The sequence below is a fragment of the Tupaia chinensis genome, unplaced genomic scaffold (assembly GCF_000334495.1).
Source record: "Tupaia chinensis unplaced genomic scaffold, TupChi_1.0 Scaffold145659_1, whole genome shotgun sequence".
Lineage (NCBI taxonomy): Eukaryota > Metazoa > Chordata > Mammalia > Scandentia > Tupaiidae > Tupaia > Tupaia belangeri.
In genome coordinates, this window is record NW_006205516.1 from 2,054,595 (window position 1) to 2,081,040 (window position 26,446).

A 26,446-nucleotide genomic window follows, 5' to 3' on the forward strand; every position below is an offset into this window, starting at 1 on the left:
TATCTCTAATTAGTTTCTTTTTATTAGTTTCTAAATCATATAGTTTGAATATAATGATGATTTTTTTCTTCCCTACAATTGTATTTTTTAATTTCAGATACTATATTTTTAAATTTTAGAATGGTCATTTAAATGTGGGAGTGTATGTGTATGTTTCAATTTTCTGGTGAAATTATTCATTTTTTCATCTGTTTTCTCCATCTTTTCCTCTGTTTTATTGAACATCATAGAAATTATTTTTTTTAGAGGTTTTTGCTATAGGGCATGTGCGCTCGCTGGAAAGACAGAGAGAGACCAAGATACAGAAAGCGGGGAATCACCCTCCAGGGGGGATGGCCACACCGCAATCCCTTCTCCTCCATTGTCCTCTCGGGATCTTGGGCATGCACACACATGTGCCCAGCATGAGTATAAGCCACTGGACCCGGGACTCCAACCGCGGTTGACTACATGGGAGTCCAGTGACATAGCCATTATGTTAACTGCTGGACCCCATAGAAATTCTTAGGACTTCTGTCTTGGGAAGTTCCCAAACTCTAAACTTTTGTCTAGTGAGCTTTATACTACTTTCCACAGCCTTGACAGATATCATGAAATGTCCTTAAGGCAAAACTCTCTCTCTCTCTCTCAAAAAAAAAGGCCAAGTGTCTTCCTAAAGTTTATTAGTGTATCTAGAGAATAAACTTTTGGTTTCGTTATACCTCTTAACTATGTGTTCATAAAAACTATTTTAACTTCTGCAATCTTTGCTACATCCTTTATTTTTTATCTTCCTGAGTCAGACATTATGTTTACTAATTTTTAAATCTTTCTCAGATAAGTATCTGAGAATAAATTTATTTGTAGTTATAACTTTGGCTATATTCTTCAGGTTTGGGTGTTTTCACTTTCAGTTTTGTGCATTGACTAATTTTCATTATGTTTTTTTTGGGGGGGAGGGGGCAATGAATGAATTAGAAATGTTCATTTTCAAAATATACTTTTGATATTTTGAATATTTTTTAAAAAGAATTATTTTATTGAACTCTACTTATTTTATTTATGTATTTATTTATTTTAACTTGACCAGAGAGGGACAGAGTGAGAGAGAGAGAGAGAAAGAAAGTGAGAAAGCAGGCTGCCAGGTCTGAGACTTGAACTGTGGTCAGCCACGTGGCAGTCTATCACGCCACTTGCCAGCCCCAGGATATTGATTCTTTGGTGTGTTCTGAGACTTGCTTTAATTCCTACTACAGGGTCAATGTTTATAAATGTCCTGTATATGCTTGAAATAAATGTATATTTAAAGACTTTTTGTGCAAGATTATATAAATATTCATTTAAAAAAATTAATTTTTTGTTCAACTCGTCTATATTGTTACTAGATTCAAAAGTTCTAGCTTTGAAGACTTCTTTATATTTTGATAGTAAACATCGGTTGGTCATGAAATTTATATTTTATTTAAGTTACTGAATGTTTTTCTTTTAATATATAGATGAGATTTTATATATTAGAAATCTTAAATTGTTAAGTATACTTATTAAATAGTCTCTTAAGTATCCACACTTTCATATTATTTGTTTTAAAACACATTTAGCTAGAGACAGCATGACACATGTGTATTGCCAGGCATTTTCTCCTGGACTGTCTGGTATTTTCATAGGAAATTTCGAATCTTCCTAGCTTTGCGAAATTCTCTTGCTCCCTTCTCACATTACAAGAATATTAAACAGAGCTAGAACTTGAAGTGAAAATTTAGTAAAATAGAAATCTCCAGAATATCTCCTGGGTCTTATTAAAATAGGATAGCAGGTGCTGTTGCTATAGTACTCAAAGGCTGTGCTGCTTTAAATTGCCCCTTTGTTACATGAAGCTCAAGCTTCTGTAGACCCCTGATTTAACCATTACTGCATTGTATAGAACACATATTATCAAATCAGAGTGTCCTAGAAATCTGAATATGAATGAGACTTGGCTGAAAATCCTTATTTAGCTTATTTGAAAGGCTTTAAAAATGAGTTTGGTGTTTTTGAACCCAGTTTAATTTGTAATAGGTCTAAGAAACTAAGGAATCATTACCATGGGCTCCAGAACAAAATGAATCTTTTTTGTTGTTATTATTACATTTGCCTCTATCTTTGATGTGATGCTTTTAAAGTGGAACAGAGACTTAACTGGATGTGAGCCAATGGAGACTATCACATTTCAAAATCTAAAAATTTCCCAGCTGCCACTGATTCACTTGTAAGTTCTAAATAATTCCATATATTGCTTGGAAATTTAGAAGGTTTTGTGGGGAGGGGTTGTTTCCTCTGGGGAGGTGTTTTTTTTTTTTCCCTAAAAACTCTATTGTCTTTTAGAGTTTTTAGAGGGTTGATGGGTATTATAACTTTCTTCATGGTGGTCAGATTTTGAACAGTTGGCCGCCTAAAGCAACAATTATCTTGGATTTCTTTTATGCCACAGAAAGAATCATTTTTTAATATTTGAATATGGACAAATTATGTTTTATGCCACTTGAGGAGATGCTTAGGGCTAAGAACATGTAAGCCCTCTTTAGGAAAAGACCTTGAAAAGATAATTTAAGGTTCACTTGCCTAAACTGGAATCCTAAATGTTATTGTTGTGCACATGGAAAATCCTAAAACCTAAAAATGGGTCTAATTCTTACATTTTATAAGTCCCATGTTTGGAATTCAGTGTTTGGTTTCCCATAGAAACAGTACTATATTTGATTAGGGTTTGAGGTAGGTCCACAAAAGCCCAGTTTAACCCAGAGCATGACTGAAATATTGTTGCATTTATGATTTTTCTTTTAAGCTTTATAATGTAAATTTAAAGAGACAGAAAGTATCTTTAAAATACAAAAAAAAAAAATCTTCAGTATCCTAAACAACCTGGCTCATATTTCAAGTATCCTAACCAACCTGGCTCATATTTCAGAAAACAGCTGAGACTTTTTATATTACTTAATTTCCCAAAAATGCCACTGGTAATTAGTCAGCAAATTCAAAGAATGAGATTCTCTGAAGCCCAGGAGATAACAACATGCTGAGTACTTCAGTTTCTACCTTTTCATCTCTCAGGAGTCAAAATGCACCACTCATTAGAGAAAAGGAGAGAATGAGATGGACACCGGCGCCCGGGAATGGGCTCCGGTTAGCCACTCAGACAGTCAGAGGGAGTCCTGGCTGGCAGCAGCCGGCAGCAGGGGAACCGGCTTCTTTTAGTCAGTCATGTTGGAGAGTGGAGTGAGATCTCCCACAGAGCCCCCATAGCAGCAGGCAAGCCTGTCTTAAGATGGGTGAGAATAGGGGAAGGCAAACTTAAGTTCAGTAACATATCAATTGGTTGGCATACTGATCAGCAAAACCCTGGCTGGGGAACTTCTATTAGTCAAGTAGCCTCAGTTTTTCAACAGATAAATTATAAGGACAAGAGAAAAATGTGTAGAGAACCTAGGGATTAAAAGAGATGTAAAAGAAACACCTAATTTTTTTTTTTTTTTTTGGGGGGGGAGAGATTTTCACTGTAGGGTGCGTGTGCTCGCCAGACAGACAGAGAGAGACATAGAGACAGAAAGCGAGAAATCACCCCCCAGGGGGGATGGTCACGCCGCAATCCCTTCTCCTCCATTCTCCTCTCGGGATCTTGGGCACGCACGCACACGCGCCCGGCGTGAGTTTTAAGCCACCGGGTCTGGGACACGAACCGCGGTCGACTACATGGGAGTCCAGCGACATAGCCATTACGCTAACTGCTGGTTCCCTAGAAACACCTAGTTTTAAAAATGGGCAAGACTGAAATAAATAGGGGCCAGATGGTGGCACAGCAGTTACGCAATACTCTGCAGTGCTGGACCCACATGAAAACGTCCCGGGTTCATGTCCGGAGGACTTCCTGTACATGCAGAGTATGCCCCAGGATCCTGACTGGGTGAGGCTGGGGGTGGGCTGTAGTTGTTAGCACCCTGTGGGAGTTCTCTTTTGCTTTCTCCCTCTTTCTCTCTCAGAGAAAATAAAAGAATCAACAATTTTAAAAATACTAAAATATAGTGTTTTGGTATGCCCATTTAGATGATAAAAGTTTTTTTAAAAATTTGCCACAGAGCACAGGTGCTCCCTGGGGAGAGAGCGAGAGAGCGAGAGTGAGAGCGAGAGCGAGGGAGAGAGAGAGAGAGAGAGAGAGAGAGAGAAATTAAGAAAACACTCTCAGGTGGGGGATGACCATGCCACAGTCCTGTCTCCCCTTCTCTCCTCTTGGGATTTAGGGCATGCATGCTCACATACCCAGTGTGGTTTTCAGGCTGCTGGGTCCTGGACTTGAGCCACACAGTTGGCCATGTGGGATCCAGCTGCCTTAACCACTATGTCACCTGCCTTGCCTGATAAAAGTTCTTTTTATGAAAGCAAGGAATTTATCACTATAAAAGTCTGGCAGATTATTATGTATGGGCAAAGGAGAACAGTCTTGTGATCTGGGCAGTATACATAGAAAGGGTTTCTGGAGTGACTGACAAAGATCTTATTTCTTGATCTTATAATGGTTACAAGAGTGTTGCTTTGGGGCCACTTTAAAGCGCAGCAGTTAAGCACTATGAAGAGGGAGTAGGATCCCACATGGGCGGCCACAGCTGAAATCCAACCCACACTGGACACATGCCCAGAATCCTGATGGGGTGGAGAAATGGAGGAAGAGGGATTGCAGCTTGATCAGACCCGATTGGAGGGTACATTCTCTTTTATTTTTTCCTCTTTTTCTGGCAGGCACATACCTTCTGGCACTAAAAAATGAGTGTTTCTTTATATGAATTTATTATGTCATACATCTGTGTAGTTTTCCTTATATGTTTCACTTTATTTCTTAAAAGCATTAAAAAATAGAAGGGTATATGTATGGGGTCAAAGCTGTCTCTGGAGACGTGGTTGCTGAAGCTGTTAAAGGAAGGGAGAGGAAAAAGCATTCCCATCAGAGCATGAGTAGAGTGGACTGGAGAAAGAACAGATGGCTGCTAAAGCACAGCGGTCACAGAAGAGGAAGGAGAGGGATTCAAGGCTCGGAAAGAATGGGCTCATTTGCCAGATAACTTGAAGTGGAATTGTGGGCTGAGTCTACTAGTTCTCATTTAAGGGATATAGATGGAGGATTCATGTGGAGCTGTTGCCCCAGATGTGATCTTGGGTCAGAAATAAATGTTTTATGTGCTGTTTTTGTCCCATTTCAAAACGAGAACAATGTCATCAACCTGCCTCGAGATATTATGAATTAATAGTGCCTGGTCTGCTATTTAATCCAAATCTTAACAGCGTAGGTCAGGATTTCAGGTCAAGAAACACCCAATAAGATGACAAAAAATTAAAATAGGCTGGCTGGGAATGGGCAAGGTATGAGGGTGCAAGTAGGTGATCAGTGACAGGGAGTAGTGGCCCAGCAGCCATCCTGGGATCAGGACTCTAGTCTGGTAAGAGCAAAACAAACCCCTGTTTTAGAGCAACCAAGGTAGCAGGAAAAATAACCAGTTAGGAACTTAGGCACAGGGGCTAAGGGAAGCAAGCAATAATTGAATATGGTTATATGTTATGTGTTATAACAGGGTCAACAGCTAGCTTGACCTCAAGCATCATCTCAATTATGGAAAACAGGCTCCTTAATTTCTCCTTAATGAATAAACAAGATTTGTTCCAGTCAACAAGAATGGATCTGGGGGCAATCAAGTTGCCCTAGCTGTGGGAATTGTTTTGTTCTTTTATTCTTTAATCAAATACAAATAAGACTCTCTTCACAATCATCTTTTTTTTTTTCCTCTCTCTAGAGATTTGATTAGATTCAGGCTCACTTTTTAAGGCAAAAATCCCTCATGCATGGTGTTGTTTATGCCTTATTGCATCATATCACAAGGCCTGTAGTATCTGGGTGTCTCACTTTTTATAATATTAAGATGGATCAGTAAGGTTCAGGTGGTGTCAGCCTGGTTCCTGCATTATAAAGTGTCCCATCAACCTTTAACCTAATGATTTTAGCATCCACTGATGATCATTTCCTGGTCCCATTATTTCATTAGGGATTGGAGATAGATGATTTTCCTATGCTGTCATTTCTTCTGCAATTATTAGTTGGAATTCAGCTATAAAGAAGATCAGCAACTATGTGGCTCTCCTCAAATGCAATTTATGTAGGATACAGTTCGTACAGAAAAGACAGGACAACTGCTTGTTTTCTGTTGTTTTTGTTTTTACCTTTTATTTAATTGTCAGGATTGTTTGGTGTACTGGTAAGCTCCAATGGTGACAAATGCATTTGTATTAATTCATTTGGAATGAATGGATTTTGCGTATATTTGATATGTTTCCATAATCATATTGATTTTTTACGTTGATACCCTAAATTTCCTATATTAGGCCAAGAGTGCTCTTTCAGGTCAGCTCCTAAGGCCTTTTGACATGTCCATAGTACTTGCTAATAGCTTCCTTGCTTTCTAGCACAAGACAACATTCCAGGCTTATCTACTGTAATTCCTGCCTCAGACCTGGAGTCAGCCATTTCTCCAAGAAATTCTGACCATATTTACTAGGGAATGGTGTTCAGAGATTACAATTTGTGTGCAAGGGGTGCTCATTGCTATTGGGTGATAACAGCTTCCAGGTCTTTTTAAGAGTCAGAGCCAGTAATTACCTTCTTATTTATTTAAAAAAGAGTTTTATAGTGAAATTTTCAATTCAAATGTAAGATTACAGGATTTTTAACTAATCTCTTTGAATTTATGTTTGTATCTCTCTTATTTTGAACGTCTTGATTTTAATAGTTTTGATGTAGTTATTTATAATAACTCCAAAGTAAAAGTAACAATATGATCGTTAACAATAAAACTACCGGATGCAGTTTAGAATTTTGGTTCTCTGTGTCTTAAGAATGTGTCCAATTAGGAATGTATAGTTAAAATTCTGTGTTTTAAAACCGAGTTGAAATAATTTTCTTCTCTATGTGGATTTATCACCAATTTAATATAAAGTTAAGTATTTTTGTGTCAGTTTCTTCTATATTTAGGATTTTTTTCTTTTAGATGAATTTTGTTCCAAAGTTAAGCTATATAAATTACCTTCTTATTTATTTAAAAAAGAGTTTTATAGTGAAATTTTCAATTCAAATGTAAGATTACAGGATTTTTAACTAATCTCTTTGAATTTATGTTTGTATCTCTCTTATTTTGAACGTCTTGATTTTAATAGTTTTGATGTAGTTATTTATAATATCTCCAAAGTAAAAGTAACAATATGATCGTTAACAATAAAACTACCGGATGCAGTTTAGAATTTTGGTTCTCTGTGTCTTAAGAATGTGTCCAATTAGGAATGTATAGTTAAAATTCTGTGTTTTAAAACCGAGTTGAAATAATTTTCTTCTCTATGTGGATTTATCACCAATTTAATATAAAGTTAAGTATTTTTGTGTCAGTTTCTTCTATATTTAGGATTTTTTTCTTTTAGATGAATTTTGTTCCAAAGTTAAGCTATATAACAAGGTATATTTAAAGAAGTCTCTGGTCTGGCAGGTGGTGTGGTGGTTAAGGAACTGGACTTCTCCATGGCTGACCATAGTTCAAGTCCCAGCCCTAGCAGCTTGCTTTCTCATTTTCCTTCTCTCTCTCTCTCTCTCTGTCTCTGATTAACTTCAATAAAATAAAAAATAAAATAATGACAATGAATAAAATTAAATAGAATAATTCTAAAAAAAGAAAAACTGAAGTCTCAAAGCTATCCCTGTCCCCTCCACCTTGTTTATACTCCCTATAGATAACCATTTTTATAGTTACTTATTATCCTTCCTTTATTTCTTTTTTGAAAATATATAGGCAAATATGTGTATGTAAAGTGTATGTTTCCTTTTAGGGAGGCTACTTGAAAGGTGGCATGCTATAAACATTGTTTTATTCTTGCTTTTCTCCTAACAATAGATCCTGGAGACATATCATTTCGGTATATATAAATCTTCCTCATTTTTTAAATGAGAGAGTGAGAGAAGAGAGAGAGAGAGAGAGAGAGAGAGAGAGAGAGAGAGAGAGGTATTTTTGACAGAATCTCACTGTTGTGATATTCTACCTCAACTTCCCAGTTAGCTAAGATTATAGGAGTATGCTACTTTGTGTGTGTGTATTTTGTTTTGTTTTGTTAGGCTGATATGGGAACCAAATCTAGGTCTTTTGTGTTTGTGTGTTTTGGTTTAGTTTAGTTTAATTTTGTTTTAGGTAGATTTGGGAACTTAATTCAGGCCTCCTATGTGATCCCAGTCTCATACAGCAGCACCCTACCACTTGTGCCACTGTGGCTGGGCCAATGTTATTATTTTTAACATGAGCTTTGGTGGAGCAAGGCCAGCTCCATGTCTTAATAACTGGTCAACAATAAGAGTTCTTAGTTAATTTTGTATGACAAATGATATTGATATAAAAGGAAAAATCCTGAAATCCTGAAGATAGCAGATATAATCATGAGTCATTTACTACTCCCTGCCTCTCAACATTCTCCAAATACGTCACACTCCTTCCTGTCTCTGAACCTTTGCTCTTCTGCAAACCACTACCCTCAGAATTCTCCCCCTCCTCTGTGAATTTTAATTGGAATGTGTCATATATTTCTTTTTTTTATAGGATGGTCTTTATTTTTAAAATTTTTATTTCTGTTACATGTTTTTGTTGTTGTGGTTTCTTAAAAAATAATTTTATTATAATTGTTATTATTTTACATTTTTTTCCACATTTTATTGATTCACAAAATACCTTAAACTAAAACTATGGAAAAAACTAGAATCTAGTTACAAGTGCACTGTAATTTTCTTCTGAATCATTTTAAATGAATTAATTTATATTCATTCCCTAAGCATTGTCAAAGCATAAAAAAATGTGATTCCCCATCCAAAATACACTGCATAGTGGTTTAATCATATATGTTATCATCATTAATTTTCTATTTCTAGTGTCATGTATATACATGTGTGTCTGTGTGTGTGTGTATATATATATATACATATATATCTCCCCTATTTCTTACCCTCTGCCATTTCTCACCCTCCTCTCACACTATCTTAGGTGTCTACAGTTGTTTTCCATTCCTTTCCCACACATACACACATTTTATTGAATCACAAAATTTCCTAAGTAATCTAAGTACTTTCAATAGCAAGTTTAGCTGGTATGTACATATCAGTGAATACATGTCTGACTTTAGATGTGAAATTCTGAGTAGAATGAATACACAATAAGGTAACACCTATAAAGCTTACTATGGTCATTAAAAAGGTATTTTTAAATATATTTTTAATTTCAAGAAAAGCAGTTTTAGCTTTATTAAGTCAAAGAAATACTAAGGAACTTTACTTAAAGCTTAAATCCAGGAAACAGGTTAGGATTCTGTTCAAATAATAGGTATATGAACCTAACAGCAGATCAATGCAGGACAAAAAATTCTCAAAACAAAGCCTAGAAGAAAATCAGCAATGTTTCAGTCAAAAGTCATAAAATGCTATTTCACCAGTTCAGTCTCATGTACTTAATCTATCTTCTTTTGTGGTCCAATCTTCCCTATTAAATTCTGGGATATAATATTCAACTCCAGATGTGTCTCTATGATTAAGTTGGCCATTTTCTTAGTTTTTGAACTCTTATTTTCATGTGTCTATATTTAATTTTCCTGGTATAGCACTCCCTTGAGAACTTCTTGGAGATCTGGTCTGGTGCTGGTAAATTCTTTCAGATTTTGTTTATCTGAGAATGTTCTTGTCTTTTCTTCCCATATGAAGGATAATCTTGCCGGGTACAGTATTCTCGGTTGAAATTGCTTTTCCCTTAACACTTTGAATATATTTTCCCATTCTTTCCTTGCTCTCATTGTTTCTGATGAGAGATCTGCTCTTAGCCTGATATGATATCCTTTGTAGGTAACTTGCTATTTTCTCTCTTGCCAGTCTTAGTATCTTGTCCTTGTCTGTGGTTTTGGTCAATCTGGCTATAATGTGTCTTGGAGAAGATCTCCTTGGGTTGATTCTATTTGGGGTCCTTTTTATTTCTTGGAACTGGATCTTTGAGTGCCTCTCTAGGTTTGGGAAGTTTTCTTGCAGGATTTCATGGAATAGATTATCAATGGCCTTATGAGTCTCTTCACCTTCTGGGTTTACAATTATCCGGATGTTTGGACATTTGATGGTAGAGTATTTCTCTTATATTATTCTCATTTTTGGGGGCCATTTTCTCAGTCTTCATGGTGGATTTTTCTGGGCCAGCAACTTTCTCTTCTACACCCAAGATTCTATTTTCTGTATGAACTAGTCTGCTTTTAATACTTTCAAGGGAGATTTTGACTTTCTGTATTATAGCCTTCATCTCTAACAGGTCCATTTGATTTTTTTTTTAGAGTATGTAGTTCCTCTTTTAGATCTTGCAAAAATTTCCTCACCTCCTGGAACTCATCAGCTCCTGTCTCCTGCCTCTTCTGCAGTTCATCGTTGCTCTTCTTTTTCATTTATGTTAGCTTTGTCATTATGAATATTCTAAAATCCTTATCAGACATTTCCATGAGTTTCATTGTACTGTCTGAGAATGAAGAGGTGTTATTCTTTTCCCTTGGAGGAGAGGTATTTTCTTGCTTTCCCGTATTTCTTGTGATCCTGAGGTGATTTCTAGTCATCTGATGGATGACACTTTTCCTCCTAATTCTTAAAGTTCAATCTGGGCGTTCAGAAGCGAGCAGAAGGAGGTGATCTGTAATCTTTCTTCTATTCTATTTTCAATGTTTGTGCATCAGATTCAAGGTGAAAAGAGGAATATTCTGACCCTAACCATATTCAGATGATTGGAAACTGTTCACTTGGACCTGTCTAGACACTTATTGCATGGAAGTTGATCAGAAAATGAATAAAAGTAAAGAAAAAGGAAAACAATTAAGAAGAGGAAAGAAGAAGAAAAAAATGAAAAAGAAAAAGAAAAAAGAGGATAAAAAACTATAAGATTATAATTTTAAAAAGCAAAATTGAAAACTGTGTGGCATATAACCAGTATTTCACAGCTGAAATACAATATCCATATCCGGATAGGCCTGGCTTGGTTGGTGCCTTTCCTAAATGAAGTGAGGACTATTTCATATGTTTCTCTTTTTTTTCCCTGACTTTTGGAAGTATTCTAAACTTAGAGAGCCCAGTCTGTGGCATGGTGGTTAAGGCAGATGGATCCCCCATGGCTGACCATGTGATTTGAGTCCTGAACCTGGTGGCTTGAGAAACACTCTGGGTGTGTGTCCATATATACCTGAAATCCTGAAAGGAGAGGAAAATGGAGGAGAAGGGGTTGCAGTATGACTACTTCCTATGGGGGGGGGGTGCTTTCTTGCTCTTGTTCTCTCTCTGTTTCTGTCTCTCTAGCAAGTGCACTTGCCCTCTGGCAAATGAAAAAAAAAACTTTTAAGTTTGTAGTTTTAATATTCGGGAGACCTTTAAGACAATGTCTAGGTATTTCTCCCTGAGACTAGGGTATACTGCAGCTAGATGACAGCAGTATCTTGGTTATGTTCTCATGCTCTAAACCCCAGAGCATGGGTAATTTGAGTGAGCTTCTCTGAGCCTGTTTCCTATTCTAAATGGAAGGAAATGGGTTGGGCAATTTCTAGTCTCTGTCCCCAACTTCTGTGAGCCTAAATCATTTTCTAAATGTTTTCAGCTTTTTAAAAGCACTTTTATTTCCTCTTGACAAAAGAGAAGAGTGAGCTACAGGGCTTTCCTAGGCCGAGTACATAATATTCAGGAGTTATTTCTAATAAAAAAGAAGTCACTTCCCATGCTATTCTGACCAAGAGTGAAAAGTCTCCTTTTGCTCATCAGGCTTTTTCTTTTTAAAAACAGCTGCTGGCCAAATATTGCTTGAATATATATTTGTTTTACTTGGTAATTTATTAACTTATTCAACAAATATTATTGAGGGTCTTCTATATGCCAGGCACATTTGGTTGCTATTGGCTTCATTTGTTGTTTTATTTTGTTCTTAGCAGTAGCTTAAGCTTAAAATCTGTTTTTCTTTTTCAGAACTTGTAATTATAAATACAAATATTTCCTAGAACAGAAACTTCTATGTAACAAATGTAAGCAATCTTCTTGACCAAACTGCAAACTGGATTAATCATATTCCATTAAGTAGCTGGTAAGTGGTTTAGTGGTTCCCATGCATTTCGAGTTAACAAACCAACAAATTTAAAAGAAAAAAATAAATTGACCTAGAGTTGCCATTTTTTTTGTTTTGCTTAAGTGAAGATGATAAAAAGAGACAATTGCCACAATAAAATAAAGAACATTTCAGTGCTAAGGGGGAAAACTGGAAAAGAAATATTCAGATAAACTTGTGATAAACAAGTCTTTTAAACTGAATATAAATTTTGAGTCATGCAACATTATTTTTAATATCTTCTTGTTTTTTCTTTAAATTTTTCATGCATTTGTGAAAAGATTGTCATAGACTAGTCCAAGTCTATGGACCAGTGTTACAGAATCACCGTTTTTAGGATGGGGACTGAATTTTATTCTGGCTTATGTTCCCACCATGCTAGACTACAAGAAGTAATTGTCAAATTCAGTCAAAGTCCATCCTTGGAGTTAATGTGTTTTAACAAAGTTTTAACAAAGACAGTATTATTTTTACTGAGGAGGTGGTGTGTTATGTGCTGAGTGACACTAATGAAGTAAAAATGGCTTTGTACACAGTTAAGTATTTGTAGCCCAGCTGTTACAGATGGTGAAAGAGACAGAAAGGTTAAGTGAGTTAGTTCCCTCACTCAGTGAGTCAGTAAAAGAGACAAGAATAGAAAAAGACTCTGGACTTTAAGGACCACATAACCACTTAACTACAATCAGAAATTGGAACAGATGAAGTGTGTATGTGATTTTCAACAGCTTTGGCTGACTAATGATGCAGCCTGACTTTCTAACAAATATGCATGAGTTTATACCCTAGGCTTAGGGTGAAATTAGCTTTAACCCCTATTACAATTGGCTGTGGACTAAAGCTACATTTTTGCCCTAACGATGGAGAAGACTATAATTCTAGCAATGGGCTTCCAAAGTACCACTTGATTAAAAAAAAAAAAATCTGTGAAGATGCACAGATGCATGGTATCTTGATCAAGGGTGGTTTTCCCTAGTATCCTCAAAGCTCACTAATACAACCTGGACTAATCTGACCTGTGGGCCAATATCAAGTCAACTATATCAGGGCTTGTCAATTTTAACAAGATTTTTCCAAAACGTCTTGTATTGTGTAAAGATTTTGTGTATATTGTGTCCAAAGCCATTTTTTTTCATGAATAGAATCTCAGGAATTTTTGTTTAATTTTCATTCTCTCTCTTATATTTTTTAATAAAAATACTGAAAATTTGCAGGAAACCACATTAGACCCCATTATGTATTATTATAAATAATCTCATATTATTTTCTCTCATCCTAAGAGTTTAAAAATTCTTTTTAGAAAGAAATTTTTGCTGCAGGGTGTATGTACTCGCCAGAGAGACAGGAAATAAGAAATCAATCCCCAAGGGGGGTGGCCATGCTGTAACTCCTTCTTCTCCATTCTCCTCTTGGGATTTTGGGCACTCATGCACACGTGCCCGGCTTGAGTTTTAAGCTGCTAGGTCCGGGACTTGAGCTGCGGTTGACTATGTGGGAGTTCAGTGATATAACCATTATGCTATCTGCTGATCTCAGCTATGGATTGAAATTTTATCCTCACCCCGCTTTTAAAAAGTTTTTAAACTTTCGGGACCAGCAGTTAGCGTAATGGCTATGTTGCTGGACTCCCATGCAGTCGACAACGGTTTGAGTCCTGGACCTGGTGGCTTAAACTCACATCGGGCGTGTGTGCGTGCGTGCCCAAGATCTCGAGAGGAGAATTGGAGGAGAAGGGATTGCAGCATGGCCATCTCCCCTGGGGGGGTGATTTCTCGCTTTCTATCTCTCTGTCTCTCTCTGTCTTTCTCTTAGCAGTAGCTTAAGCTTAAAATCTGTTTTTCTTTTTCAGAACTTGTAATTATAAATACAAATATTTCCTAGAACAGAAACTTCTATGTAACAAATGTCAAATATTTCCTAGAACAGAAACTTCTATGTAACAAATGTAAGCAATCTTCTTGACCAAACTGCAAACTGGATTAATCATATTCCATTAAGTAGCTGGTAAGTGGTTTAGTGGTTCCCATGCATTTCGAGTTAACAAACCAACAAATTTAAAAGAAAAAAATAAATTGACCTAGAGTTGCCATTTTTTTTGTTTTGCTTAAGTGAAGATGATAAAAAGAGACAATTGCCACAATAAAATAAAGAACATTTCAGTGCTAAGGGGGAAAACTGGAAAAGAAATATTCAGATAAACTTGTGATAAACATGTCTTTTAAACTGAATATAAATTTTGAGTCATACAACATTATTTTTAATATCTTCTTGTTTTTTCTTTAAATTTTTCATGCATTTGTGAAAAGATTGTCATAGACTAGTCCAAGTCTATGGACCAGTGTTACAGAATCACCGTTTTTAGGATGGGGACTGAATTTTATTCTGGCTTATGTTCCCACCATGCTAGACTACAAGAAGTAATTGTCAAATTCAGTCAAAGTCCATCCTTGGAGTTAATGTGTTTTAACAAAGTTTTAACAAAGACAGTATTATTTTTACTGAGGAGGTGGTGTGTTATGTGCTGAGTGACACTAATGAAGTAAAAATGGCTTTGTACACAGTTAAGTATTTGTAGCCCAGCTGTTACAGATGGTGACAGAGACAGAAAGGTTAAGTGAGTTAGTTCCCTCACTCAGTGAGTCAGTAAAAGAGACAAGAATAGAAAAAGACTCTGGACTTTAAGGACCACATAACCACTTAACTACAATCAGAAATTGGAACAGATGAAGTGTGTATGTGATTTTCAACAGCTTTGGCTGACTAATGATGCAGCCTGACTTTCTAACAAATATGCATGAGTTTATACCCTAGGCTTAGGGTGAAATTAGCTTTAACCCCTATTACAATTGGCTGTGGACTAAAGCTACATTTTTGCCCTAACGATGGAGAAGACTATAATTCTAGCAATGGGCTTCCAAAGTACCACTTGATTAAAAAAAAAAAAATCTGTGAAGATGCACAGATGCATGGTATCTTGATCAAGGGTGGTTTTCCCTAGTATCCTCAAAGCTCACCAATACAACCTGGACTAATCTGACCTGTGGGCCAATATCAAGTCAACTATATCAGGGCTTGTCAATTTTAACAAGATTTTTCCAAAACGTCTTGTATTGTGTAAAATTTTTGTGTATATTGTGTCCAAAGCCATTTTTTTTCATGAATAGAATCTCAGGAATTTTTGTTTAATTTTCATTCTCTCTCTTATATTTTTTAATAAAAATACTGAAAATTTGCAGGAAACAAAATTAGACCCCATTATGTATTATTATAAATAATCTCATATTATTTTCTCTCATCCTAAGAGTTTAAAAATTCTTTTTAGAAAGAAATTTTTGCTGCAGGGTGTATGTACTCGCCAGAGAGACAGGAAATAAGAAATCAATCCCCAAGGGGGGTGGCCATGCTGTAACTCCTTCTTCTCCATTCTCCTCTTGGGATTTTGGGCACTCATGCACACGTGCCCGGCTTGAGTTTTAAGCTGCTAGGTCCGGGACTTGAGCTGCGGTTGACTATGTGGGAGTTCAGTGATATAACCATTATGCTATCTGCTGATCTCAGCTATGGATTGAAATTTTATCCTCACCCCGCTTTTAAAAAGTTTTTAAACTTTCGGGACCAGCAGTTAGCGTAATGGCTATGTTGCTGGACTCCCATGCAGTCGACAACGGTTTGAGTCCTGGACCTGGTGGCTTAAACTCACATCGGGCGTGTGTGCGTGCGTGCCCAAGATCTCGAGAGGAGAAGTGGAGGAGAAGGGATTGCAGCATGGCCATCTCCCCTGGGGGGGTGATTTCTCGCTTTCTATCTCTCTGTCTCTCTCTGTCTTTCTGGCGAGTGCACATGCCCTATAGCAAAAACCTCTCCAAAAAAAAAAAGAAAAAATTTTCTTTAACTTTTAAAATTTAGAATATATTTTTGCTATAGGGCATGTGTGCTTGTGGGAGAGACAGAAAGCAAGAAATCACACACCCCCCCCTCGTTGGGCGGAGGCGATGGCCACACCTCAAATCCCTTGTCCTCCATTTTCCTCTTAGGAGTTTGGACAAGCACACACATGTGCCTGGCATGAGTTTTAAGCCACTAGGTCTGTGACTTGAACCACAGCAAAATAACCATTCTGGTATCTGCTGGTCCTTTATCTCCCTTTTTGAGAGGAGAAAGCTGAGGCCCAGAAAGGTGAAATTTTAGGTGATCCTGGAGGACTGGAGGACAGTCACTAGATGTTGTTAGGCAATAATTACCACCAAATAATCTAAGCATTCATTGTTGGAGGATGTTATCCCTTTAAGATTAGCAGGGGCTACGAATGAAGACCTGAGCTAAACACAAGCCAAGATCAACCTCACTTCTCAAGAGAACTCCTCTGGGATATTGCATGGGACTGGGTTCCAGCCTTCTATGGTTTTTGCTTCTCTGGCTCCCTTTGTGTCCACTACGGTCCCAATCCCATGTTTCCTTGACCAGCCTGCTTGGTTTAGTAAGGAGATGATCATTTGGTTTATATTTGTGATCTATCCCTCTCCCCAAGCACATTCATTCTTTTTCACCTTAGTTTCTCTGGCATGAATTCTAGTCAGTTTGACCTAGCAAGTGCTAGTCATGTCAGCTTGAGAATCTTCTGTCACCATTTGACCTAGAACCCAAGCATTTGTTCCCACTTCTTAAGGCTATGTCTCTCTTATCCTAGCCCTGAGTCTTATATAGTTTTCAATAGGTTTAGAGTATAATTGATTATTTAACTCATTGATAGTTATTCATTCACACCCATTCATTCAACACATATTCATTGAGCACCTACTATATTAGCCACCATAGTAGGAACTGAGGATAAAGCAATAAACAAAACAGTCATGGTCCCTGCTTTCATAGAGTTTAATTTTGATAAAGGAGATAGTCATTAATCTAATATTCACAGTAATGAATATATAAGTACAAAACAAGACAAGTTCTCTGAAGGAAAGGAACATGTTTTTATGAGGGCATATTAAAATAAATTTACTTTGACTGAGGGTAGAACGTTGGATTCAGGAATGATTTCTCTTAGAAAATGATACTTGGGCCATCAGGTAGTGTGGAGGTTAAGGTGACTGGATCTCACATGGCTTACTATGCAGTTGGAGTCCGAGACCTAGTAGAACATGTTGGGTGCATGTGTGAGCATGCCCAAAATCTCGAGTGGGGAATGGAGGAAAAGGGATTGTGGCTTGGTCATTTCCCCTGTAGGGGGAGTAATTTCCATGTCTCTCTCTCTCTCTCCACCAAGTGGTTGCATGCACCCTATAGCAACACCCCCCACACACACACACACAAAGGATGCTTGAGCCAAGATTTGAAAAAGTAAAAGTAGAAATGAGAGAGGTGGTAAAGGGTCATGCAAGAATGTGCCTGGAAGACCTCCTAACATAGAGAGAATGTAATTGACTGAGGACCTCAGCTGCTGTGATCTAGTACTTCCCATAGGCTGAGCCCTCCTGAGACTGAGTACCATGGGGATAATAAAGCCTCTCACTACTGGGAGACATATGGACTCCTTTGTTGGCCAACTATGCCTCAAGGATTTGCAGAAACTTTTGTCTGCCTGGTAGTCTAGGGTGCTTCCAATCAAGCTCCTCTCCCTCTCACTCAGGGTCAAACTTCTATTATAGCTCCCTCCCTTTTTTATTTCAGACAGGCTTGTCCCCTGATATCTTTCCGTGCTTATTCTGGTCTTGGTTTGTGTCTCTTGGAGGACCTGGAAAAACACAAGTGAAGCAGGTGTTTGAGATGCAGTGGACATTGTTTACTTCCTAAGCCTAGATTTTACTTATGTAACCTTTTGCTATTCTGAAAAGATGACTGAAAACTGTGAGGCTCCAAAAACATGAGTGGTTGGTAGTTGTATCTATAAGATCAGATTATCAGGAATAAAGTAAAGATAGGTAAGGGGTAGATATTACAGGCTGGTAGAAAGTCCTGCCATTCCCTTCTGCCATTCAAAAACTAGGGAGAGGTCTGAGCAGAGATCTTGGGGGACACTGTTATTTTTATTGCCTACAATCCTGCATTGCTTGCTTTGGTCTGTCTTTGTGAATACAGCTATCATTCTTTAGCTCCAGATTAATTTGCTTCAACTTTCAAGTGAGGACATATGGGTAATAGAATTGAGTCCAGGCTACACCGCTTCCCTAAAAGATTATCTCAGTCAGTGAAGGCCTGTCTTCCAGCTTCCGAAAGTCTTGTTTTTCTTGGTTTGGGCCTTTCCACAAATTCTTTGCCATATACTTTTTTCCCCCTAAGCCTGAAATATTTTCATTTCCTCACACAATTAAAATGTTCTCTGTTTTCAAGTCTCTATTTGAAAAAATAAGTGTTCTAGCAAGCTCAGACTCAGAGTCAGAACAGAGTTAGAAACCTAGCTCCACTAATTAATTTTTTTAAAACTCATCTTTGCCAGTTTATTTTAAAGTATGTTACAAAGGGTATGCATGAACAGCTAGATGGGGGAGATAGAATGAAGTCATCAAAAAGTTCGTGGAAAGTGCTTACTTTTAATTCTATGAGTGAATTTCAATTTTGGCAGCAAAGTAAATTCATACTTTAATTTTTTCATGAGCTCTATGAAGTACTGTTCTAGATAAGCCAAGGTTTGGGAGGAGGTTATGGAGTTTCATGCCCTCTCTGGACATTGTACTCTCCCAGTACCCCCACATGTTCAGCAACCTGGAAGCCTCCACTGCTTCCTCTATGTGAATATTTGGGTAAGTTATTTCATTTCTGAGACTCAATTTTCTTATTTAAAAACTAGAGATAATGGCTGGCAGGTGGCATGGTGGTTAAAAGTGCTGTATTCCCACATGGCTGACTGCAGTTTGAGTCCCAGATCTGGTGGCTTTCTTTCTCACTTTCCCTTTCTCTCTCTTTCTGTCTCTAGTCAAATTAAAAAATAATAATAACAAATGTAATTAAATAAATTAAAACAAACAAAAAAACTAGAGATAATAATGCCTGCGTCCTGAAGCTGTTGTGAGAATTACATGAGTTATAGTGTATAAAAGGATCTGGTATGGGTGCTCAGTACATGATGATTCCCTTGTAGTTCCATCTACCTTCCTCTTGGCATTCTTTACTTTTTATCCTTTCCTGGATGCCTGGTGGACACCTTTTACTACTCAAAACTTTGTTGCATTCAATCCTCATATAAAAGGATGGGCCACAGAATGAAAAAACTTAAAACTACCAATCAGATCGGCTTCCTTCATTTCTCCCTCCCTTCCTCCCTTCTTCCCTTCCTCCTGCCCTCCCTCCTTCCATTCTTTTTCCTTTCCTTTCCTTTCCTTTCCTTTCCTTTCCTTTCCTTTCCTTTCCTTTCCTTCTTTTCTCTTCTTTCCTTTCTTTGCCAGAGGGCAAATGCACTTGCCAGAAAAAGAGAGAGAGAGAGAGAGAGAGAGAGAGAGAGAGCAAGCACTTGCCAATGAGGTGTGATTACACCACAATCCCCTCTCTATTTCTCCATCCTGTGAGGATTTGAGGCATACACACAGGCCTGGCATGCTTTTTCAAGCCACCAGGATTCAAACTGGAGTTAGCCATGTGGGATCTGGACTCCCTTAACCACTAGACTATAGTGCCAGCCCCATTAATTTATTCAGCAAGTGTTTTTTTTTTTTCCTCTCTATTATGTCCTCATTGCATGAGGCATAAATGTCTCAAGGTTTAGTTTTTCAGAATAACTTGCAGTATAGAATATGGAGTAATTTAAAAAATTTGCCAGAAAGAGCAAGAGAGTCAGAGAGAGATGGAGAGGTAGAATGTACTCCCCAGTGGAGCTAGGTCACTGCAATCCTTTCTCCTCCATTTTTCTATTCTGTTGAAATTTGGAGGCACACATGCACATGTACCTGACATGTTTTTCAAGCGTTTGGACCCAAGATTTGAACTTTGTGGTCAGCCATGTGGGATCCAACTTCCTTAACCACTAGGCCACAGGGCTGGCTTGAATATGAAACAATTTGATACCAATATCAGGGTTCTCACAGATTCTAACATTTTGTTACAGGATATATCTCACTGATAACTTGTTCTCTTCTTAGGTTCTGGTATCCCACCATGTTGTCAGGGGGCTGCTCTTATTCCAGTTTTTCCATTTGCTAGCTATGTAATTTGTGCAAGTTGCTTAACTTTGAAGACTCCAGTTTTTCATTTGTAAAATAGAGTAAATAAAACTATTTCCCCCCAAATGTTATTAGGAGTAAATGAACTGACTTGTGTAAAGTACTTAGCACAGTGCCTGGCACATAATGAACATTCAGCACCTTCCAACCTATTACCAGCATCATCATTGTATTAGTCAGGGTTCTCTAGTGAGGTAGAACCAATAGGTTATGCACAGATGTGCAAGGTGATCTATTGGGGTAATCAGCTCCTGTGACTGTGGAGGCTGAGGAGTTTCACTATAGGGCATCTACCAGCTGGATATCCTGGGATGCTGGCAGCATTGCTCGCTCCAAGTCTATATGCCTTGGAGACAGGGATGCTGATGATGTAACTCGGTCCAAGGCCAAAAATCTGAGAACTTGGGGGCTGTTGGCATGAGTCCTAGAATCCAAAGGCAGGTGAGTCTTGAGTTCTGATGTCTGAGGCATCAGAAATCTCTCTCTCTCTCTCTCTGAAGAGACCCTTGCCGATTAGATTGGGCCAGCTCACAATCTAGGTGGAGAAGGTAAATCTCCACCTAGCTAACTCAGACTCACAGGGTTTTAATTCCTTCTTCTTCTTCTTCCTCTTTTTCTTTTCTTTTCTTTTCTTTTTTTAACATTTAATTACTGTTCATCTTTATAGCACACAAAATGAGTTTTCCCAGCATGAATGCACTGTATGTCCAATCAAAGATATTACCATACACATTATCATCAACAGATAATTTTCCATTTTTTAATTTGTTAAATGTTTTGCTTTTTTTTTTTTGCCCTTGATTCCTTTTCCTCTTTCACCCCCATTACCCACCCTCCTCCCACACTGTCTCCAGTATCCACAGTTGTGCTCCTTGCCTTTATATGATCCAATCTTTCAGTTTCTGCCATAGAGTGTGGACATTCGGTACATATTTTTTTTTTTGAGAGATTTTTGCTATAGGGTGTGTGTGCTCGCCAGCCAGACAGAGACATAGAGACAGAAAGTGAGAAATCACCCCCCAGGGGGGATGGTCACGCCGCAATCCCTTCTCCTCCATTCCCCTGTTGGGATCTTGGGCCCGCACGCACATGCGCCCGGCGTGAGTTTAAGCCACTGGGTCTGGGACTCGAACCAATTACGTGAGAGTCCAGCAACATAGCCATTAAGCTAACTGCTGGTTCCCCGACCTTTGGTACATATTAAGTGGGGACATACAATGCCTGTGTTTCAAAGTCTGACTTGCTTCACTTAGCATTAAATATTCCATATTTGTCCACTTTCTATCGAATGCCAGAGTCTCATTGTTTTTTTTTTTTTTTTTTAATGGCTGAGTAGTAGTTCATAGTGTATATGTGCTACACGTTTTCAATCCATTGATCTTTCCTTGGACATTCGAGTTGATTCCATGTCTTAACAATTGTGAATAATGCTGTAATAAATATAGATATGCAAGTGTTTTTCCAACTGAATGTATTTCTATCCTTTGGGTAGATACCCAGGAATGGAATTGCTGGATCATATTGTAGTTCCATCTGTAGGTTTTTGAGGAAACTCCATATTGTTCTCCATAGTGGCTGCACTAATTTACATTCCCATCAACAATGCAGGAGAGACCCCTTTTCACTGTAGCCTCACCAACACTTATCATTCTTTATTTTTGTAATTTTAGCAATTCTGACTGGGATTAGATGGTATCTCATTGTGATTTTGGTTTGTATCTCCCTTATGATAAGGTATGTTGAACATTTTTCCATATGCTTCTTGGTCAGAGTCACATGCTAATCTCTTCTGGAAACACCATTATTCTGGAAATATCTAGAATAATGCTTTATCAAGTTTCTAGATGTTCCTTAGTGCAGTCACATTGACACCCAAAACGAACCATCACAATCATTATTATATTTAGGTGAAGTAAGCCCAAGAGCTCGTTGACCCAGTTTTTTGTTATTGTTATTTTTTGTTTTAGAAGGGAAATGAGAACACACCCCTCTCCCCAGGGAGATGTGCACACGGCCATTGCTTCTTTCCCATTTTCTTCCTAGGATTTTGGGCATGCACATACACACACACACACACACACACACACACACACACACACACACGTCAGGCATGTTTTCTAAGATACTGGCTCCAGGACTTGAACCGTGCATTTGGCTATGTGGGATCTAGCCGCCTTAACTACCATGTTGCCAGCTGGCCCCAAAGGCCCAGATTCTAAATGTTCACACTATTGTCCCCTTTCATTTAGAGGAAGATGGGAGATGACAAGTATGAATGCCAACTCTGCTACTAAGTAGCTATGAGACCTTCAGTAAGCCATTCAATTTCACTACACTGAAATTTCCAGATCTGCAAAATGAAGAGACTAATGGTTTCTATTTCATAACACTGTTGAGAAGATTACATGAAACACTAGGGAAAGGCACTTAACCCAGTGCCTGGAGAACATAGTAAGCATACATTAGAAGTTAGCTATTAGAATTACAGAGTTAGTTTCTACCATTGCTATCCTCTTCTTGTATCACCTTTCTCGCTCCTATTTCTTTTTTCTTTTTTGGGGGAGAGGTTTTTGCTATAGGGCGCATGTGCTTGCCAGACAGACAGAGAGAGACAGAGAGACAGAAAGCGAGAAATCACCTCCCAGGGGGAATGGCCACACCACAATCCCTTCTCCTCCATTCTCCTCTCAGGATCTTGGGCACTCATGCACACGTGCTCAGAGTGAGTTTTAAGCCACCGGGTCCGGGACTCGAATTGCAGTAGACTACATGGGAGTCCTGCGACATAGCCATTACGCTAACTGCTGGTCCCCTCTCTCCTATTTCTGAGGCTCTGTTCAGAGGAAGAAAAAATACTATTGGACCAGAACAATCTCTTTATCCCTAGAAAGACTTCTTTTCTACTTTATTATGCAGGTAGTTAGACTCCTTTGACTGTTTCCTCCTTCTTCCCCCATTTCAGAATATACCTTTGGACTTTGGCTTTTATCACCAAAAAGGTCCAGAATGGTAGTATACTAGATAGAAGAGCAGGATCCCTCCTATAACCCCCAGACAAATTCTTCTATCTGTCCCCCATGTGAATTATGTATTATGTATTTTTTAAGAAGTTATTTTCCCTTCATTCAATATAATGTATCAATAAAGATGAGATTTCAGGCATAAGTTTCAGACCAAGAGGCCTCATTAACTACACTGAATACTCCCTACCTTCATCAATTTCAATCTACAAGTGCCTGTGACCCATTAATGTCAGCTGCAACGTGCTCGGCCTCAGACAATTTCCACTAGTCTGGCCTTCAGGTTTATTCTTGCCAGTATGATCCACAGAAACCAACCTTCAGGCTAGCCTGTGTGGGGAAAGAGAAAATGTGTGTACGTGGTGGGGTGAGGGTGAGGAAGAGCAGAAATCAATGAACTTATAAAGCACATGCTTGCCAGGTTATAAGAAACATTAAGCTAAACAGCCCGAACAGTCCATTTGCTGAAAAGACATTTAATTATTTCAGCAAGAACTAGTCAGAGAAGAGAGCCCATAAAATAAACAAAGAGACACTAGCATTTGATTTTAATATCTTTCTTTTTTGCCACAGGCCACAATTTAATTAAAATTCTGAGTAGAAATTTTAAGACGACACATTCTCCTCCCTAGCGGCCAGACAATGGAGATAAACCATCCCCCATGTTCCTGGAATTGTGTTTTAGCTAAGTGCCCAGAGCTAGGCGAGCTTTGCCAGCTGCCCCCACCCCCACCTCTCAATAACGAAGGCATTGATGGGAGATGTTTGCAGTCGCTAAACTCTATGTTTTAAATTGGGGCCAAGTGCCATGGGTCATAGACAGTTTGCTATTTATTTTAGAGAAAAATGCAGGACATATTATTGAAAAACCGATCAAAAGAGATCGAGACAAGTGTATGTATTGGGGAGAGCCATGGTTTTATTGATGTGACTTTCATTGGTAGAGTGAGTGCTGAATCAGAATTCAGGAATCCAGAGTTCTAGCCCAGGCTTTAATAGTTACAAATTGTATTTTAAACCTCTCGCCACTTCAACTTTGTGAAATGGGATAGGATAGGTCAGTGATTTCTTAAGGTCTTTCCAGCTCTTATATGCCATGTTTGGAATATAGTAAGATAAATATGACCTTATAATAGAAATGACCACAAACCCAAATATTTTGGAAATGATGGCAGTTCTTCCAACTATGTTGATCCAGATCCCAGAGGAAATGACACAAACACAGCTATTTTTTTTTTTTTTGGTGTTATTGTTAACATTCAATGACTAGAGCAATGCCTTGTTCATAGTAGTTGCTAAATACATATTTGTTGGTTGACTATGAGAGTCTGCAAAAGTTTATGGAAAATGGGTATTATGAGAGAACCAGCAATGGATTGCAAAATATTTTTGCACCAAAATAAACTTGTACTTTAATTCCATTTTTCTACTAATTTTTAAAGGTATTTTAAAATTTATTTTGTTTATAATGGAGAACATATATGCTTGCATGAGAGAGAGAGAGAGAGAGAGAGAGTGTACCTACCCCACAATGCAATGACTAAGTGCTCTGTGTAGAAAGGCACTTCCTATATGGCTTTCTGTAGTTTGAATCCCGGCCCTGGTGGCTTGGGAAACACATCAGGTGCCATGTACATGCATGCCTAAAATCTCAACAGGATGGAGAAATAGAGAAGGGATTGTGGCATAACCATGCCTCATTGGGAAGGTGCTTGCTCACCTGCTCACTCTCTTCCTGGCAAATGCATGTACCCACTGACAATAAAAAAAAGTTGTTATTGTGACCAGCAGATGGTATAAAGGTTATATCACTGGACTCCCACATGACTAACTGTGGTTTGAGTCCTGGACCTGCTGGCTTGAAACTCACACTTGGTGCATGTGTGTTCATATCCAATATCCTGAGAGGAGAATGGAGAAGGGATTGCAGTGTGGCCGTCCTTCCTGGGGAGTAATTTCTTGCTTTATGTCCCTCTGTCTCTCCGGCAAGTGCAGGCATCCTATAATAAAATTTTTTCTCTTTAAAAAAAGTGACAGATATTAAAAAATAAAAGAGAGAGGGACAAGCAGGTGGTGTAGTGGTTAAGGTGTTGGACTCCCGCATGGTTAACTACCATTTGAGTCCCACACCTGGAGGCTTGAAACTTATGCAGGGTGCACGTGTGTGTGTGTGTGCCCAAAATCCCAAGAAGAGAACAGAGGAGAAGGGATTGTGGCATGACCATCCCCCCTGGGAAGGAGGTGGTTTCTCACTTATGTTTGTCTCTCTGCAAGCGCATGCATCATATAGCAAAAATCTCTCTCAAAAAAAAAAAAAAAAGGAAGAGAGAGAGATAGAAGTTCCCCTGACAGGGTCCCATCCTGCTACTATACCCTTTCAGTGGCCCTTCAGTTCTTCAGGATCTTATGTATATGTGTATGCCTGGCATGTTTTCAGGTTTACTCTAGGGTCTGAACTTACAGTCATCCATACAGTTTCCAGCACTGCAGTTCAGTTTACTACCCACTTTCCCATCAGGCTGGGCCAAAGTCTCTGTTTTTATCACCTACCATCCCAGCCCATGTTGTGATATGATTGAGATGTTTTGATGTACTTGGGAGAAAATCTGCTTAATAAAAAAAAATGTTAAATTGTAGGCCGTTACTTTCTCTGTCTCTCTATCTCTGTCTCTGTCTCTCTCTCTTCTTGCTATAGTATGCGTACACTAGCAGGAGACAGAGACAGACACAAAGAGAGGGAAAGTGGGAAAACACCCCCTGGGAAGGATGGTCACACCACATTCTTTTTTTCCTCCATTCTCTTCCTAGGATTTTGGGCATGCACACAAACGCCCCCAGCAAGTTTTGAAGCTGCCAGATCCAGGACTCGAACCACACAGTCGGCCCTGTGGAATTCAGCAGCCTTAACATCTGCACCATCTGCTGGGCTGACCATTACATTTTGATTTGCTTTTTCTGTTAGTAAATTGTTATCAAGAGGTATTGTTAAATGTTATCTATATACCAAGTAGGTAAAATCCTAGGGAAAGCAATAATTTGTATCCCACCTTGGCATAGGTTGTATGCTTTCATTTAATCTAATGTATAAAAAACAGAATGG

At 38.4% G+C, this 26,446-nt stretch overlaps 1 pseudogene; it reads right to left on the reverse strand.

Annotated features, from left to right (window-relative positions):
* LOC102476894 (mediator of RNA polymerase II transcription subunit 7-like) overlaps positions 1-26,446 on the reverse strand; it is a 109,350-nt pseudogene that overhangs the window by 72,027 nt on the left and 10,877 nt on the right.